Source organism: Xiphophorus couchianus, chromosome 18, assembly GCF_001444195.1.
Source record: "Xiphophorus couchianus chromosome 18, X_couchianus-1.0, whole genome shotgun sequence".
NCBI classification, from domain to species: domain Eukaryota; kingdom Metazoa; phylum Chordata; class Actinopteri; order Cyprinodontiformes; family Poeciliidae; genus Xiphophorus; species Xiphophorus couchianus.
The window spans coordinates 5,616,527-5,634,077 of record NC_040245.1 but is presented as its reverse complement, the minus strand read 5'-3'; the positions used below and the strand labels follow the sequence as shown (position 1 = coordinate 5,634,077).

The 17,551-nt window shown below is 36.9% G+C and overlaps 1 long non-coding RNA gene across 1 annotated transcript; it reads right to left on the bottom strand.

Annotated features, from left to right (window-relative positions):
- Window positions 1-3,993: 3,993 nt before the first annotated feature.
- On the bottom strand, window positions 3,994-4,681 carry LOC114161400 (uncharacterized). The gene is made up of 2 exons (XR_003599008.1): window positions 4,643-4,681; window positions 3,994-4,441 (listed from the first exon to the last, which is right to left on the bottom strand). It is a non-coding gene; the product is annotated as an uncharacterized LOC114161400 (long non-coding RNA).
- Window positions 4,682-17,551: the final 12,870 nt, after the last annotated feature.

Here is a 17,551-nt window from a genome sequence, read left to right as displayed (position 1 = left end):
GAGTTTCAGTTTCTGAAAGAGTGACAAAAACTATTGTTTCATGACATTCTTATTTTAGCCATACCTGTAGCAATCAGGCTGCAGACAAGAAAAAAGTTCAACATCAAAGCTTTTGCTGGCAAGCCTAAGGTCATACATAAGATGTCAGACTATAGAGCAAACAAAAGTGAGGAGCAAGCAAAAAATCAGGAACAAAAAGAAAGGTCAAAGCAGGAATGCCTGGAAAGCTTGACGAAGGTTATAATAAGCCAGTCTGACAACAGACACAGGGAAGGAGAATTTTTAGGTGTTGAACTGATTTGCAAACCAAACATGGGTATTCCTGAATCATAATTACATCACAAATATTCTATACTTTAGAAATATAATGAGCTGCTTCTAAATTTGACCTTTTTTGATAAACGCTTCCGTTGACTAACGATAAATAATATCAATTCTTTGTAACCAGAGATAAATCTTCCTTCCCCCTTTACATCCAAGTTCCAGGCCAAATGGCAGTGTGTCAGAGAGCATGCAGTCTGAGTATAGTGTCAGCTTTAACAACTATTCACACTTTGAGTGAGGAGACACCTGTGGTACCGGAGGCCGTCTTACCAGATATCTTTGCTGTTCTCTTCATCCGTACAACTAATCCTTAAAGTCATCATCTCTACCTCCCTCATCCTTTCGCAGTGGACACACACTGATTAAAATGTGATGGTTTTGAGCCATATTAACTTTTGTCTAATATTTAATTAGAAAACATTCATGGTTAGACATTTCTTTTTAGTGTGCTTTCACTGGCACACGTTGCACATAACCTAATTAAGCTCTACTCTACAAACCACAACAATGTCATCTTGATATTGTTCTAATGTTCATGTTAAAGTTCTCTTAAGTTTCAGCTCAATTACAGTTTCTATTTTGAACAAACAATATGTCAGTCGGCCTGTCACAATGAGCAATAAATCAATGAATCGTATCATAAATTCAAATGAACTCAATAATTTCCATTTGCAAGTCTTGAGGTTTTTTTTTTTGAAGGACGATTTTGTTTACAGAGACTTCATAATTCATTATATTTTTTGTTTTGTTTATTTTCGGTATTTAAAATGTTTTCCAGTTCCATGTTAAAAGGTCAGTAGAATTTAAAATTTATTGATCTTTTAGAATATATTCTTGCATTATTTAGTCATTACCATTATATTACTTGAAAATGGTCTCATAATATCAACATTGTCGTTTATCGCAATAACTTCTGGGACCGTGTATCGTCCAGTAAAATTTATTATTGTCACAGGCCTATATGTCAGCGCTAGCAGTTAAGAGATTGATGATAACTTTGCAGAAATCCCTTCAGCAGTTTTACATAAATCAAAGCAAATTATATGACATAATTAAAAAACCATTCACACTGTTGTGTTCAAACGATTTGCATCAGAGTAGTTTTTTTTAATGCATCTAAGCAAGTACAGCCGAAACCAGAAGTTTGCATACATCAAATAAAAAGACACACACCAAGTTTAATCATAACAAACTTCTCTTATTTTACGTCAGTTAAAATTACCAAAATTATTTCCATTTGCCAAATACTTGAGACCATAAGGGCAAAAATTCTTCTTCAGTTTATGTAAACTTGTAGTTTTAATCATGTTTTTAGTACATTATATTTATGAGGAATACTGATTGTTGGAGCCTATTAAGAATTCATTTATTATTTGCTAAACTATTAATGTTCTTGATCCAAGTTTATTCTAATGGTAGATCTATTGTTATTTATTTTGCTTCGGTCCTCCTCGTCAGTCAGCCTCCTGCTATGATTAACAAGCGAAAGCAGCTGCTGTGGTTGATCTGAGTGTTTGGTGAAAGAGTGAGGAGTGAAAAAGTTTTACTACCACAAAATTAACATTTGTATTTGAATTTCTGTATGAAGACAACTCGGAGAAAATTTCTATTCATTTCATAAGTAAAAAAAAAAAAAAAAAGCTCTTTTTTGAAACCAGAAAACTCTCTGCGAGTGCTTCTTATTTTGAGTGTGTCAAAAATATTCTCCTGAGAAACTACGCTGGCATTTTTGGACCTTATTATACTGCAAGAGTAGGCACAACTGATTCTTTTTCTCTGTAGATGGTTTGCATACTTCCTTTAAGAAGCAAAGCATTGTCATCAGAACTTCAAGGAAACTTAGAAATACAATGTTTTGTTTTCTGACTGAAAAAAAATCTCTTTCTTTTGCCTCTCCTACAGCCTATGTTTCTCTAAAGAGGTCTATGAATAAATGTATACAAAAGCAGGCAGGTCTATGTAGTTCCCTCTGTAATTGAAGAGCACAAATTCCTTTCAAATCTTCACTCTAAGTAGATCCATTAGTCTGCTGGCCACTGTACATGTCTGACATCTCAATCGGAGATATTTCTCAGAAAGAAGAGTGAAACAAACGCACCGAGCTCGCCAAAGGTTTCCGTCATTTCTCCTGACAACATCACAGCTGTTTTTAACTTTCATGCAACAAATGAAGCTTGAAATTGCTTTGTCTTTTTTTCCTTCCCAAAGGAACAAGTGTTTGAAAATCAGCAACCATGAAAGTAGATACAGACATATTATCCAGTAATGACTGACAGGCATCATGACATATTGTTGTTTTTCCATTCCAACAACGAAAAGGGAAGGGATTTTTTGTATGACAAGATACAAATTTATTTCCAAGTAACAGTTCCGTATGTACTTTTTAAAGTCAAATTTTGGCAATTGAGAAAGCTCAATAGACTTGTATTTGTTTCTTTTATTTAGCTTTGAAAGGAAACATACTGACAAATGCAATGAAATGGCACGTAGCCGAGATGGATTCAATAACCTTTCCCTGTGAGATTTTTGAGCAGAGAAATGCCTTTGATTGTACACTTCTAGATACAGATATTTAGTTTACTCTTATCTTCCACATGAGGTGATTCTGTTATTTGAGGGGGTTTTTTTTCTTTTAATTCCAGGATTCCCGAGAGCAGTGCAGGAACATATGGTGCGCACAGCATGCATAATGACCCCAATCAAAGCCATCAATAATCATCATGTTCTTCGAGAAATTTATTTAACAGGAACTTGGATGAGAAATGAGATACTTAGTGCAAGACTAACCTTTCTGCAAACTTCATTTTAATGTCCTGGGGAAGTTTTAAACATGTTGTTGTTGTAGCATGAACCTACAAAGGTTTAAAAAGGACTAAATTAAATAAGTACATCATTAAATCCATAATTAAATGTACCATGAAATAAATAAATGTTTCATTAAATGTGTAATTTAATATGTCATACAATCATTCAAATGCACTTCAAGCCACTGAAGATAATTAATCAAAATGTGTATTTAATTATTTCATAGTTCCTATACTGCAGCGTCACCATAAAATGATTTAATCTGCAAAAGTCGTCCATCAAAGTCGAGGGGCGGGGCTATGGGCGGGGCTTAAACAGATCTGTTCAGCTCCACTAGCTTAGCCTCACTTTTTTCAGTTGCTAGCATATGAAGGTAGCATTTAATCAATTCTTCGACTTTACCTGGCGATGTGATTTTTAAAGAACGAGGGTACTTAAGTTCAACCGGGAAGTGTTGACTCCGCCCCTGAAGTTTGACAGATAAAATTATGTCATGGTGATGCTGCGGGAACAGGAACCACAACATAATTAAATACACATTTAATTAATTATCTGCATCGGCTATAAAAAAGTGTGCATTTAATGATTTTATGACATATTTAATCAATTTCCAAATAATTAAATTATTTAAACATTTATTTCATGGTACATTTACTTAATTATGTAATGATGTATTTATTACATTATTAAAAAATGATGTGAGATTATATTTATATATATAATCTTTCCACTTTTAACCCTCCGTATGAAACCGGCCTTGAACTTGAACCTTCTGTCATTTTAAATTTCCTCCACTACACTGGACTCTATTAGGTGTTAAAATACTGTGAGGGTTTTGCATAAACCAGCCAGAGAGACGTTGAAGAAAATTCAAAATATAATCTTAATTTATTAACAAAAAAATCCAAAAATGATAAATTGGGCCCAAACTGAGGTCAACATAACAAAGTACAACTCAGGTGGTAACAGAACAAACTCAAGCACAAACTGACCTAACAAACAAGACATGAGGGGAACTTAAATAGTGGCTGGTCAGACCATTAACACACACTAGGGGGTAATTAAACACACAAAAACCTAACAAATATTGGTCAGAATATTACTAAATCTATAAATTAAATAAATATCAGAATTTAACTAACTTTCCAAAAGAAGAAACATTAAATAAATGGTAAAATTAAACTAAAGACCAAATTTCCCCCTCCCCTGGTGAACAAATGGAATGGCCCGCTGAGGAAGTTTGACACCCATATATGGACACCGATCAGCTGGAGCTCATCTGTATGATTTTCATGAACAGGTCCAGAGGAAACTGGTAACTCAAAAGAAAGAAATTAATTTGTTATATTTAACAAAATATACAAAGAACTGACACATAAAGTTAACTAAATGGGTGCACAACAAATAGTTAACTAAACAGTCAGACTAATGAAAACAAATTTAAAGATAAAAATCTAAACTACTCACTAATCAATATATAAAGTAATATTAAGGGAAAACAAAAAACCATTACCAATAGTGTCTGCGTGTGACAGTCGGGACAGCTGTCACAAATACACAGTTGTGACAGTTAATCACTTCTTTCCTATATGTAGTGATTTTATTTCACCTTGATTTATGCAGGTTATGTCCTATTATCTGGAATAAAGCATCATAATATTCAAAAGCTAACTATTCATTTTGTCAAAATTCTGAATAATTGTGACTACTTTGCATGTTAAAGTATCCTCAATGTGAAAAGCAACATTTAGCATATAGGTTAAAAAGGGAACATGTGATATCTGACACAAAGAACTTTCCCTATTGGTTATATATGTATAATCAAAATGGCTGCTTTTCTGACTGACCTGGTCCATGTCGAATGCAGCCTCACCGTCTGTTCCTCTCAACTGATTACAAGAGAAGGTTTTTAAGGAAAAAGCAGGGCTGTTCATAGTGATTGACTGCTGCTCCAATCATTTATTATTTCGACCATTGTTCGCAATGACAAGTTGTTTATTTTTTAGCTCTGCGAGGTTCGATTTTTGTGCTTTGCACTTATCCCACATGGGCGTTAGGAGCATTCAGAAACTTTCCCTGAGGAAGCACTCTGCATGAATAACCCATTTCCAAAACTAAAGCTAAGGATCACCAGAAATCCAAAGCCAGCACAAAAGAAAATGACCTCGGTGGACCAACAGAAACAATACTGTCGAGACATGTCTGTAAGCCAAACTGAAAACAGTACATTTACTGTATATTAATGGTTATATATTAACACATTAATGGTTCCGTGAATTGCAGCTGGCAGCACTAGCTGGATTCCTCGTCTTGAGAGGATGCAGAAGTGATGCTTAAAATCACTGTCATACAAATCTGCATTAGTACATAAAAAAAAACATCTTCCACTCAAAACCCAAGAATTAAACAAATACTTAAAAAGTTTGTCTAATTTTGTTTTTCCATGTCGGCTTACTTTACAAGGAATCTGGGATTGTTTATTTTATTTTAAATATAACTGATCATTATTAGATGTAAAATTTCTTGATACAGTTTTAAGTAACTGTTTTACGCTACTTATTTTTTCAATAATGTTAATAAAAAGACTTCCCTTCCTCCCCTTTTAGGAGTCCAGTTAAAAGGTTTGTGCAAAGTTGCAATTTATGCTTCAAAATAAATTAATTTTGTGGATGAGTAATAATATGTTTTTGATTTTTGACAACCAACAACATTTGAGTTAGTAATAACTACTGGAATAAAGGTAGTTTAAGGAGGCTGATACTTTAATTGAATGAAGCCAGTTTTTTTCTCAGCGACAAGCAAAATTCTGTTATAAAAATAATGATATATTTCAGTCAGTTCAATTCCTACAGAGGGACAGTAACAACATTGGCATATAGTCTATTTACAAATAGCAAATGAGTTTCATTTGTTTTTCCACTGATTTTCGATGAAGTCACTTCCAGCTCTGAATATATTTCTACGTTTTGGTTACTGAAACTAAAGGCATCACATTTATGTAGATGTTAATTCATACCTGATTTATTATTCTATTGATAATTGTCTGACAACATTTGTTAATTAATTTTACCAGAGTGACATTCTTACATCAATGATTTTATTTCCTGTCTTTGGAAAAGATTTAGGTGACTAATAAAGTATCAGGCAGCACATGAATATGGATAAATCCTGAAAAATTGACGAGACCAAAATTAAATGATGAATTTGGAGATTTTCATGTTTTGAAGTTTACTTTTCTGAAGCATTTGGAATCTTCTGAGTTATGCTATGTAGCACTTAGAAACTATCTTGAGGAAAAAGTGCAAATTATTTACTGGGTTGAGTATTTTTAGACTAAACTAAACATTCAAAACTTTTCTTAAACTGCACACATCGGGCGTGCTGTGATGGCGTAGGGGATGGCGTGGCCCACGTTTGGGGGCCTTGAGTCCTCGACGCGGCCGTCGCGGGTTTGGTTCTCGGACCCGGCGATGTTTGCCGCATGTCTTCCCTCCTCTCTTGTCAGCCTACTTTCATATGGGGGACACTAGAGCCCACAAAAGACCCCTGGAGGGGAGGGGGGGGGGGGAACTGTACACATCTGTTACTTGTTAGCTTTATCAGCTTATTCCTTGAAAAATTACTTTTTAACATTTTTGAGCAAAATTTACAAATTTAGCTTATCTCAGAACAAATGAAAAGTGCACTGCATGGGAAGCTACTTATAAATGTTAAGGTCAAAATTATGTAACCGTTATTTGTTAGTTGACTCCATAATTTTTTTTTTCACAGATTTCTTAAATCTTTTCTCCTCAGTGTGCCTGCATATGCTACTTCTACCGGATTGAAACTGAAAGCCTGTTGATTAGTTTGACCACTGCTGCCATCTAGTGATTAGAGGAGTTTTAATTGTTTAAGAATAATTAAAGAGGTTAAAGTTTCTTTTGGCTTGACGCATTCACGAGATCCACACAGAGCCATGCAGCTAAATTACATCATATCAGCAGCATCCTCCCTCCACGGGCACCCAAAGTTTCCACACTGCGCACATAGGAAAATTTCTTACAACGCGGATATTCCCATTAGGAAATCATGGCGGATGAGCAACAGCTCCTCCGGGCGGAGGTACGCAAATTCAGACATCTTTTTGATTCAACCCATAAAGATTACAGAAGTGAACTAATTGTGAACAGTTCTCGGAAAAATTTAGGCGAGGACGCATTATAAAAAAACTGAAGAAATTTGAAACTATGTTAAGGCAAGAAAACGGGTGCTAAAGGGAAAAGTGGCACTCCAAGAAGAAACAAGCATGACCCCCACTTTTGAAGGAGACAGGTTTGTATGACTGAACTGAAATGATTATTTTTTTGTAAAGTGCCCTGACTTGACATTTGTTGGGAACTGGTGCTATATAAATAAACTGAACTGGACTGAGTTGGCTTTCATCCTTTGTAAAACACAGAAAAATGTAGTATTCTCTTCCTTAAATCATTATAACCTGAATATGTATAAGTAGCTCGCCAGCTGAAAAAGTGTGGGCTCCCCTTTAGAAAAACAAACTACTTGTACAAAATAAGTCTCATTTTAAAGGTTACTGTGGAGTCACAGGTTTCTCTCTGCCAGCTTTCACCCACTTCTGCATCGGCACCTTCTTCACCCAGCACAATATGCCCCAGAACCCTCCAAAGCCATTTTACATTCATATCCCCAGAGGAACAAGCCTGCAATTCCCCAACATCCAGAGGAGGTAGATGTAGTTATACTTTGCTTTGGAGTACTTAATGATATATTTTAAGTACTCGCTGTTTCTTCTCCTCAGAAAAAAGACTGTGCTTCAGAGAGAGTATACTAGGCCCAGAATCAAGACAGAAAATCCGTGACGAACGAAAACGAGGATGTAAGATTTGGCTATGTTTTTGCTGATGTGCTAGAAAAAAATAACAGTGGAAATAAAAACTGCAGGCAAATTCTAAATATATCAGGTACTGTATGAGGCTATTGCGTCAGATAACTCAGAGTACTGTTTTGCTCAGAGTTGCTTATGAACTGAGTTTCAAATTCCCGTTTTCACAGTTTCACAACAAGCCAGTGTTTTCCCTGGGAACTTGGCCTTGGTGGGGGGAAGAGAGGAGGCAGGGGGGTACGCCGATTAATCGGCCGATCTGCTTAATTTTGGGTGATCGATGGTCGCGCAATAATGTTTAAATAACTATGCAGTGAAAGAGGCTTAAGCAAATTCACCAGTTATTCAGGTGTTTCCCGTTAGCTTTACACACGACCAAAGTCCGCTAACATTAGCATACAGCAACAAGCCTTATTTCCAAAAATATCTTCACATCATCTAACGTTCTAGTCGACCAAACAAATAAACTGTTCAACTCTTGAAAGTAAATGTAACCCTGTCCGTGTGAGACGACACCTCGCTGTTCCTTAGACTCTGCGTTGTGTTTTCTTTAATGGTGGTTGTCGGAAGGAAACTTGAGGCATAAATCGGACCCACACGGCGGTTGAGATCGTGGTTCAGACCGTTTATTCGGACCAACCGACAGCGCAGCGGCTTCGCCTTCAGAATTCACAGCAAATACTGCGTGTCAATATAAGTCTCATTAACGCAATTATTATCATTCTTTTCTTTTTTTGTTTAACAGATACAGCATATATTTTAAAAAAAGAAGAAAAAGACAAAACGATACAAAACTAACTACTTGGACATTAAAAGTAACATTTGGCTACATTGAGGAGCTGGCGGTCAGTTTTGCTTACAGCAAATACTGACCGTTGTACTGCCAGCGCACCGTAACAGACGCCAAGTACGGTGTTCTTCAACGGACACACTTCACCGACTTTCACAACTCAAAGAACAAATCTAACATTTTGGTGGCATCTGCTGACATATTTAAGCCACTGCCCTACATAAACAATATATATCCATTAAAAGACACATTTACTGACCGGTGGCAACGGGTGAGACAGACATGTTGAGCTTGTTAGCGTTAAACGTGAAGGTTTCTTCTCTTCCTGTTTGCCCAGGAGCATTCTCTGTGCAACCGGTGCCCACTAGCGGCTGGATGTGGAATAGCGCTGAACAATTGAAATAACGCTACAGGAATTCAAATATACGAAAGAGGTTTGAGAAAAAGGAACTCTGACTCTTTTTTCTTTTTGTCGATTTCTAAGATTAAGGTTACTTTTTTCAGTGGCCCTAATCTTCCTCCAGATAAAAGACAATCTAGGATAGAAACAGAAAACATGTTTGGTGCTTGTTTTCTCTTTATACTTAATTCATTTATTTCTAATTTGTTTGTCACTGGACTGTGCTTTTGTAAAATTAAACTATTTATTAAAATATTTTTCATTGTTGTAACAGTTGCTGGCATCTTTACAGATTACAATAAATCATCAACAGTCCAAGTCGTTCATTGGACATCCACTATTAAAATCATTTTTAGGACTGTTTCCTTAATGCTACTCTGAAACATAACCCATGAGACCTCTAAAAATAAAATGAAATAAAATATCCCTAAATAATAGAAAAGGTGTAACATTAGCCAAAATCAAGCCAGTCCTATGTCTCTCAAAAGAAGATCTCAAAGCAGCAGCATGTACGATTTGCTTCAAACTTAAGATGTTATTCTCTTGCTTTCCTGTGCAGTTTTGTTTTTTTGAGCATCAGAACATAAAATATGCTAACATAAATGGCACAAATCTTTGGCTAGAGAACTACACCTTTTTACACAAACAGACCAACAAAAAATATTATGTAAAGGCAAATAAAGTTACCTGAAAATATGACCCGTAGGAGTGTTTAAAATGGATTGACTGAAAACTAATGCTAACAACCTGAAACACTTACCCATCCACAAAGCTTCACACAAAAGGTACAAGGTGAAAAAAGGGCTGTGTTCAGGGCAAAATTTCTACATGAATAATGATTTGGTTAAAACAATGTGAGGGGGAAATGCTCTTAGAAAACTATCCAGGTCCTGGAAAATATTGCTGAAGTGAAAGCACACTACTTCTAGTCTGATGACGTAAGTACCCCAAGACTGCACAACTTTACAAAGTACTGCTTGTAATGTCAGAAATCAACCTAAACATGACAAAGAAAAAAAATGACAAGACATGTTGTATTGGTCATGTTTATTTACTTTGAACTCACATTTTATTTTGAGAGATTTTGTGAGATTTCCCATCTGACATCCGAATGTTTGAGTGAAATCTGCTGATGTGTGACTGAACATCATACACTGGAACAAACATGTTTGTATGATTAATTGTCATTTTTGAGGTCTCTTAGGTTTTGAAAATCAAATTTTGCCATGTAAGCCAGGTATGACTAATTAACTAAATAACCAGTTAACAATATGTTGGCCTATTGTAATACCTTCTTAAAGTTTTGGAAAATCAAACTGCTAAAAGGATAAAAACAACTGGAACTGTTTATATATCACAGCTTACTTGTGCACTTCCTTCAGGTTACCGAATAGCAGATCTTTTTCTAAAACTTGTGCTTTTAATTTACTCGTGAAAATTGTCACTTCAAGGATAAAAAAAGTGAGCGGGATATTTTTATTCAGAAAAAGGCCCTGCAGTAATAAAAACTGTCATCATCTCCTGCACCACAGAGTATTCCTTCCTGTCATATTCTGACCGCGGTGTCTCAGCGGTACCTGATAGTAGGCCGGAGCTGAGTGTGTCTTTGTGAAATTCTCCCTCATATTTTAAAAGGCCTTCTCAGAGCTGGGAGTTCATATATTAGCTGGGAGAGATTCTTTCTTTTTTTTAAGTCGTAACATTGTCAGTCAAATACTGCAAGTGTGTCAGTAGATTAAGTGATCACTGTAGCTGGAGAACACACCAGGCCTGCAAGAAAAGATAGCAGCTCCAGCTGGCTCCAGTGAATCAACCTGAGGACAGGTACTGCAGCTGCTGTAATTTTTATCACACACCTGAAGCTGAACAGAGTTTGACTGAAAGTGTTTCTTGTGTTGCCATCTTATTCACCAGAGTTTTGATGTCCCTCTTGTGTAATTTTTGTCCTAGGGTTTTGGCATAATTCCTCTGTATTTACAAATGCGAAAGAAAGTGTTGCCAGCCCTCATAGAGGTGACAATGCATCGGTGTGCCAACTATCCAGAGTGGGGAATAATGAGAAAAGACGTTAAAAAGATGAAGCGATTTCACACCTGGACGTTAATTCAGTTTCTGTCCTTCTTGTTCAGGAGAGATACCTTAATCAAATGAGTAAAGAGCAAATTGGTTGTGGTTTTTACTCGATTTTTTGAATGGCAATTTTACACTAGTCAGGTGGAGCATTATTACCACAGACAGGTAAGGTGAATTATCTGGATTACCACCTAATAGACGGGATATTATTAGGCTGCATGAAAAAACGAGCAAGCGTAAAGATTTAATCAAGTTCGACAAGGGAAAAACTGGATCAGAGTAAAAATGCAGATATTATGGGATGTTGTGTGTTTACAGGGATTCATGTCTATCAAATGTTGTCCAAGGAATGAACAGTGGTGAAGACTGAGAAAAGTGAAGGCTGACCCATGTGGTCACACATAAGCTACTGCAGCTCGATTTGCTGATGAATGCTGTGTATTCTCACATAAAAAGGTGTGAGAAAACACATCACATCACAGCGGTGTATAGGGATGCATAGCCTCAGACCAGTCTGGCTGCCTTTGCTGAGCTTTTTTCCCTTTGTAGAACCATTTTTGGGTTCTGACAGGATAGATTCCACTTTTTCAATGAGAGAATGTAGATTATCTACAACAACTCTTCACTAATCCTTGAGTTTTTCTTGTTATTTAGTCTATTTTTAGATGTGTTGTGCGTTTCTGTTCCCCCTACTGTTTTGTTCACACAATGAACTGACTTTCTTCTGGACATCTCTGTTTTTATTTGACACAAATGCTACTCAAATATCATACTAATGGGCCAATAATAACATATTTTATCCTATGCGACTCTACAAAAGGCTGCAGTGGTGCTGATAAAGATTCACTCACCTCCAGATCTTAGATGCTTGACAGTGATGGAATGAATTACTTAGGATTTATGTGGCTAATAATTATCTGACTAGCATTTAGCTTTAAAATATAATTACCAGAGAGCTAAAATCTTATTTAGTACTAAAAAAACTTTTAAAAATTAGATAACAATGTTCCATTAAATGTACCAGACCAAATCTTGACAGTATTTAACTCTGTTAGCTCCATGTCATAAATCCTAATACATTTGTTCATTTCAAAATAAAGCACTTCAAATTTGATGTACCACAAAAATCCAATATTTTCACCACATTTACACTTCCTAAGATGTTTTCATATATGAGTACACATTGAAAGAACTTTGTGACAACTGCTATAAGCTACCAAGTTGTTAGAGAGGATCTTCTGTTTTCCGTTAAATATTGTCTTGACTTGCATTATCAGGTTAGTAAAGGTCAATCATCATTATTAAACATTACCTGTGAAAAGAGTCAATTTTTAAAAGAATACAAGGACAGCAAGGAGCATGGCATGTTCAGTACTTCTAAGTAGAGTGTGTATACAGCACTGAGATGAAATCTGGGTCACCGTAGAAAAACTGAGAAGTGGCAAGAGGGAGATGTTATCTTCAAAAGAAAAACCTGGGGATGTGAGTAACTCTTTAATTGTGGTTTCCTTGCTAAAGCTACAGACCCAATAGGTGTTTGAGCACTGGTAACCGTACATCAGGGGTTTCCTGTCTTTGGCCCTTTTCAGCAAAGGAGCATGGAAAGCCGGTGGCAAAGAACTGATTGTGACCTACAGTGACAGCGGTGGTCCTACGTACATTACATGAGAGGCACAAACCTGGATATCAGAAATCCTTTAGTGACCGAGGATGAGCACGCTTCTGAAGTCCCCCCTTTTTTGCTTTTCATGTCCCTCTTCCTGAACTGTTAATAAACTTCACCTGTGAGACTTTAAACTGACTCAGAGTGAATTTGTACTTGGAGCTTTAGAAAAGAAAAGAAATCTTTTGTGCTTTGTGCTTGAGGTCTAGAGCTTATGTGCCGGGGTGGATTTTTTTTTCTTCTTTTTGGGAAAATCCCACAAACTGTCGGTGCGAGTTGAACTGTAAACAAAGCAACAATAGGAAGGAAAGCTGGTTGACTATCTGCACAGCATACAAAAAAAGAAGCTGTAAATACAGCCTAACCAAATAAAGACAAGTCTCAGGGACATCTGTGATTACTGGCAATGTGATGCTCTCGTGACTGTGGCTTGGATTTTCAGTATAAACATATGAATAAAACAGAAGCTCAGAGAGGGGTATAATTCAATTGATTTTATTTATGCAGTGCCAATTCGGAACAGATGTCATTTCATGACACTTTACAGAAAAAATCTGTCCAATCAGCCATACATTCCAAATGATCCTAATTATTAAAGCCAGCATACTGCTTTCCAACAACCACATAGAAATTCTAATTGTAATATGTTTTATGTGGTCTAATTGGTTTTAAAAAAACTTATTTTATCTATGGATACATAAACTAAATTGCTCTTATTTTTGCTTGTGATACTTAAATATACAGTGCCAGTAAAAGGCTCATATACAATCGCTGGTATTCATTTCAGGCTTTCATTGATGCATTTGAAAAGTTTTTTTTTCCAGCTGCAAATGATCACTATTCTCAACCACTGGTTTATAGATCCAGTGAATATCAAACAGTAAAAATATGTAGATAATTATAAATGATCTCCTAGATTTTCTTTAAAGCAATAATATAATATTTATTCAGTTGTTTGTTTTTGTAAATGTTGTGTTAAGTGTGTTACCTGTGAGTCTGGATGCTACAGTTCATGCCATAAATGCTGTGCCTTCTGCATTCACTGCACCAGACCCATCTACCCGTCTGACAATAATGTGTGATTTAGCAAAGTTATGGAATGAAACCTCACAATCATTTCACGTCACATTCCAATCATGATTCTCGTATTAAACAACAAGTCATCTTCACGAAGCTGAAATCTTCACATTGTGATTATTTATATTCAAACTGTGTGAATAGCGCCTATAGTTGCAGACATTCAGACAGGGTGCAAACCAGTCCTGATTGCTGTAAACTTATATACTGCTGTGAATCTCATGTAAAGTCTTTTGCTTACAGTGTTACCAAAGACATCACCTGAGGACATGATGAAAGACAGAATTAGGAGAGAACACATGTTCAGGGACTACAAAGACATCTTGCACCAAAACCGGCCCATGAGGCAGAAATCAATCTCAGCACATCTTAAAAGATGTCTCGGCTCCCAAATTGCACCTAGAGGACAGAAGAACATAGACAGAACAGCTTTGTCAGAATAACTGTGAGTGAAAATGCGCTGGTGGATTTGTTAATATGGTTTATGGCAACAAAAAAGGAGAATGAATTTACTATAATGGAAAACAAATAATCCTTATCTAGATGGTAATCATTTCTCCTACTGCCATGGTGCTTCTAAACTGGTCAATTTTTACCTTGTCTCGTAATTTTACTTGTCATTTGCTGTTCTGTCTGTATGTATTTGTTAATCGTTCACCTAAAAAAATTAATTAAGATATATATATCTTGAGAACTTCTCTGTTTCTTCACTCAAATCTCAAGTGTGTGTAAACGAGGCAGCAATGTGCAAATAAAGAGCGAAAAGATAAGTGCAATTATAAGGTGAGCACTGCCTGAGGATGTGTGTCCACAGATGCTTTTCTCTGAAACGGTGTGGTTGATGGGGAACGTTGTAAGTTTATTTCCATGTTGAATGTCAAGTAGCATGTGAAAAAAGTAGAAGAACTCACAAGACAGGAAGAAACAGTTGAAAGTTACTGAAGAGGGATGAAGTTACTTATGACATGAATAACTGAAGAATTAGTTCATAAATAATGGACATCTAAGGCAAAACTTATGAGACTAAAGTGTGCAGCTTGCATGTGAGATACTTGGATGAATGAGTGTAAGGTAATCTGTCAGGTGAGGAGAAATGAATTGTGACAGCAAAAGCTTGGGATGTGAAAGTGCTCGATGGCCCAGTCAAAACATGGCAAATGGCCACAAAATTGAGGCTGTTATTCAGGTAGAAAATGCCAACACTCCCATTTTACTAAACAGCTGTGTAAACAGGACACTTATGTTCAGGCACAAAATACAGACAAGAGGAAAAAAACAAGTTGCTGCTGTGGCTAATAATTGAGAGCCAAAATGCCAGATAAACCTGTCAAAGAGTAGTTATTGATTTAAGTTAAAAATCTGATTTATGGACGTGCACATTAAAGCAAGTTGATTTCTTAATATTGAAACTTGATGCTCAAAAACAAGTTCCACGGTCACCTTGATGGTCTGGCTGGCGACTCGCTGCCAGAGCTATCTGTCTGTGTTGCATCCTCATCCATCAGCCTGAGTAGTTCCTTCCCTAAAGTCAAGGTTTTAGTTGTTTGATAATCCTATCACAAAAGTGACTTCCAACAAAATGAATGTTTTTGGTAGATAAAAAACTCTAAAGAACCTCTCCCACGTTTCCTATGTAGCATTATCTTTGGTGAAAACAAGTATGCTCACTTCACTCTTTTCTGTGCTGCCAATAAGTAAGCATATACTCTACAAATCCCTATTAGGGGTGTTTTTTTTGTTAATAAAAGTTGTTTTCTGTCCACAATAGACAGTTGCGCTCTTCATTTTCAGACAACACATCATACTCTAGAATCAACAGATCTTTTGCAATTTGGTAACATAAGGTAATAATCCTAAAGGTAATGAGACATTAACTATGATCATGAAGTGTAACAGGTATAATAAATCAACATTTAGGAATTTCAGCAATACTCCCAAGAATTAATGATTACCTGTAACTTTTTCTCTTTCTCTGGGGATATTTGTCGGTGGAGGCAGAGCAGTTTTACAACTGAAAGTGAGCTGTGACAGGTAACATGATGGGCTGATAAAGTCATTTTAAGCTACAAAGTGGCAGACATTCTTGGAGATAACCCAAAATATGATTAACTTAAACAAATCTGAGTTAGACTGAGACTAACTAGCAAGTGGGACATGATTTACAAGTCTGTATAAGTGTGCATCAGTTATTCAGTATTGGCCATTTCACTTATCATCTTTATGTAAGTTTTTGTTTGTTTTTCGGTTTCTGCATTCTATATAGCGTCAAGCCAGTCTGGGCTGTTGGCCAGCAACATCTGCAGGGGTCTTGTGAGAGTGCTGCATGGAGAAAAAGCTGAAGATACCTGATCAGTGTGATGGATGCCTGTGAGAGTTGTGTGGCTCCGACACGCACACCTGCCGCCTGTGCCCCACTTATTGAATCCATGAATCAATTTAATGAGCAGAGGACAGGGTCAGGACTTCAATAAATACCCCACGAAGCTTTCAAATTTAATGTCTGCACAATGAATGATACTGTATATTCAACAAACACCCACAGCAAAAAAAAAAAAACACTCCCACTGTAAATTGCTTGTGGAGTTTGAAGCAATCAGATGCTATAGGCAATGTTGACTGGATGGGTTTCGTGCATAAACATTTTGAACATGCGGCCTGACTGCAAATAAGTTCAGACTTGGAGCAAAGTTTAATTTAGTTGTGTGCTTGTGTGTGCTAGAGGAGACATGCATGTGTGTGCAGCAGGGTGAAAGCCCGAGACTCCAGAAAAAGAGTCAGACATCTTCCATTGATAATCAATACTGCAGCAGTGACCTGAACATTTGCTCTGTGATTCATCCCATTTAGAGCTACAGGATTGGCTGCCTGACAGAGACAACTCCATGATTTCCCTCTGGACAGAGCACTGGAAAATCCACACAATTTAGAACATGGCGTCTTCAGCATGTACACATCTCTGATCTGTAAAGCTATCATCCTCTCCCCTGGCTAGACTCTGTAAACCAGAAATAAAAGTGACTGCTTTGCAGCAATAATCACCTCTTATATGCACATGACTGATGTGCCTATTTAGTCACTTATATTTACGTGACATAACATGCTCTCCATCTTTCAGTAAAATTCCGGGGTAAAGCAATCCGTCAACATCCTGATCTCCGCATCCTGTGATTATGGAGTTACTTTCCTCTCTGCTGATTTTGACACAAGCATGCGTCCAGTCATATGGTCACACCGAGGGTCGAGGACACGGCGGAAAGGACGAACGGTCGCTATTTAGATGTCTGAGGCACCAGTATCCCAGCAGTGAATACATTTTTCTTCATCCGCTGGGGACGCGAAGGCTAATGGAGCATGAGAGTGGCATTTTCCTCGGAGTTGTGTGGCTGAGTCACGCCCCCGTTTGGAGAGGAGCTGCAGGCAACGGTTGTATGAGACTGGGACCAACAGGGCATGCTGTGAGAGTCTGGGCCAATTCAGGGGTAAACATCGATGGCAGTAATTGGAGAACAGCACAGCAGGGAATTTCATACATTTCTG